This window comes from Pteropus vampyrus, unplaced genomic scaffold, assembly GCF_000151845.1.
Source record: "Pteropus vampyrus isolate Shadow unplaced genomic scaffold, Pvam_2.0 Scaffold17311, whole genome shotgun sequence".
Lineage (NCBI taxonomy): Eukaryota > Metazoa > Chordata > Mammalia > Chiroptera > Pteropodidae > Pteropus > Pteropus vampyrus.
In genome coordinates this window covers 1-2,610 of record NW_011906092.1, presented here as the reverse complement: position 1 = coordinate 2,610, position 2,610 = coordinate 1, and the positions used below count along the sequence as shown (strand labels likewise).

The 2,610-nt window shown below is 38.7% G+C and overlaps 1 long non-coding RNA gene across 1 annotated transcript; it reads left to right on the top strand.

Annotated features, from left to right (window-relative positions):
• The first annotated feature begins 319 nt into the window (after nucleotides 1-319).
• LOC111735165 lies at nucleotides 320-2,324 on the top strand. Its single transcript, XR_002778704.1, has 3 exons — nucleotides 320-426; nucleotides 1,112-1,219; nucleotides 2,184-2,324. It is a non-coding gene; the product is annotated as an uncharacterized LOC111735165 (long non-coding RNA).
• The last annotated feature ends 286 nt before the right edge of the window (nucleotides 2,325-2,610 follow it).

Here is a 2,610-nt window from a genome sequence, read left to right as displayed (position 1 = left end):
CACCTTCTCTTCAAAGACCTCTTAAGCACTGAAGGAGTTAAAGAAAAGGACAGTATAGAAAGGGCTCTTACATTCTCTCTGTTCTCCACTCTTAAATACATACAACTTAAAAATACATAACTTAAAACCTAAATGTTTTCTAACCAGGGCAAGAAATACTAATGTAGGGACTGTAGTTTACTCTTGAACTTTTCCCTTGAACCACCTCCCATGACTTCTTACATCTTCTGGTGGCCAGGATCCTAAGGCACATTCATTTCTTCTCAGCCTCCTATAGGCAGAGAAGGTAGAGTTCAAAGGCTTTCATTGGAGTCATAGCCTTGTATTTTTTTTTTTTTTAGGAGCAATGGAGGAACCTGGATTCCACTCAAAAGGAGCAGTACTGGGATTTCATGCTGGAGACCTATGGGAAAATGGTCTCAGGAGGTGAGGGCATGGGTTAGACCGATGGAAAGAAATGGGAACATTATTAAGCATTTTCTGTGTACGTTTAGAGAGATAGCTACTCTACTCGAGTTCTCTGGGTAAAGAAAATCATTAGAGACACCATTGGGAACTTGGGTGAGTTGGAGATAGCAGGGTTATAGTAAGAACTTGCTTTTTTCTTTCAAAAGTATTCTGTGAACTAGGAACTGTTGTGGTTGCCTTACATTTAGTAACTCCTTTAATCTATGACATGAGTCATAGTATTCTCATTTTAAGATAATGAAGGTGAGTGTCAAATTGAGTCACCTGCTCACTGTTACATAGCTCATAAGTGCTGAGTTACGATGGAACTCAGTTGTGGCTGGCTCTGAGTCCATGCTCTTTAATACTAAACCACACTATCTCAACCAATTATAGGAGGGGTCTTAATCAAGACCCTTGCACCAGCCTGCCAGGTGGTCTGACTTCACCTGTCCAGACTCTTCTTTTTGTGGTCTTCACCATATATCCTGTTTATCTTGTAAGTACTGGTGTCTTAGACATTCCACATATCCTTCTAAGATGGGTTACTTTAAGTGGTCTCCAGAACCTTCATATTTCCTTTCACACTCAGAGTACTCCTTTGAAAAAGTTTGGTCCCCAATCCTCCCTACCTAGGCCCATATATCATCTTTCTCTGTACCAGGCATTTCCAGTTCCAAGCCTGACCTAACTAATTCAGCAGACTATGGGGAAGAGCTGACAGAACTGCACCTTCATGTCAGTGAGAAGATCCCAATACCCACCTGCATAGGTGAGTGATCTTTCATGGGTCAGAGCCATTTCTGATCTGTCATTAAATTGGAGGTGGTCGGGGAGATATTAGAACTTGGTTTCTATTACATTTGCTCTAACCAGTCATGATCTGGATCAGTCTAGTTTGAATACTGAGGTTAGGTCTCCTTATCCCTGGCCATAGGGCTGTTGACATATATAGTGAATAATGGAAGAAAGATGACACATTGAATTTGCTACTTTCAGTCTTATCTGTTGTGACAGCTGTCTTTCTCAGAGAGAGTTAAGATTAGTACAGATTGAGAGCAATACAAGTTATGTGTAGAATTCCATTACAAAAAAAGTTTATGTAACAGCCATTATTGCCCCTCCTAACAAGAGGGTTCAGAGCAACTAGATTTCTTACTCAGGTTATAGTGAATAGTAACTAACCAACCAACCCTCAGCAAAAGAAAACAAAGAAACAAACAGAAAAACATGTTTTAGCTAACCTTCATGCACCTAACTGTTACTAAACAGAAACAACAAATATTTCATATAAATCATGTATTTTAGGACTGGGGAAGAAGAAATATGAATTTGTTCTGTTGTAAAATAGCAATCACCCATTGCCTTCTGCATTCTTCTAAAACAATGCAGTTATGTGAAACCTTTCTATCAAACCTATCTACACACACACACACACACACACACACACACACACACACACACTTTTACATGTACAAAAGATCTCAGGATCTTGGAGGAAGAAAAGGATGAAAGATAGGAACTGTATGACAAATCATTTTTTCTCCCCAGTGGGATCTAATTAATTATTTTCCTTTGCTAATATACCACAGAGAGAGCAAGCATCAAATGAGACATACGATTTTAATTTTAAGCAATATATTTATCATAATTCTTTTTTCTCAAGGTTTCCTTTGGAGCAGGAACTCTTAACTGCATTTCATGACCAATTAGTGTGTTGTGAAATCATTATATAGGTTGCAACCATCGTTTAAAACAAATGAAATGATAAGGTTGAATAGAAAATATCAGAATGCTGACTAAAGAAGTGGTGGTACATATATACAATGGAATATTACTCAGCCATAAGAAGAGATGAAATACTGCCATTTGCAACAACATGGATGGACCTTGAAATAATCATATTAAGTGAAATAAGCCAGACAGAAAAAGTTGAAAATCACATGATATCACTTATATGTGGGATATAAACCTAAAATCAAGAAATGAACAGGACAAACAAACAGAGACTCATGGACATGGACTATGGCTAGTGATTACCAGAGAGTAGGGGATGGGGGAGGAGGGGGTAGGTAGACGGTTAAAGGGGATCAAATATAGGGAGATAGGGGGAGGGTGAAGTGGGTAAAGGGGATCAAATATATGGTAGCTGAAGGAAACTGG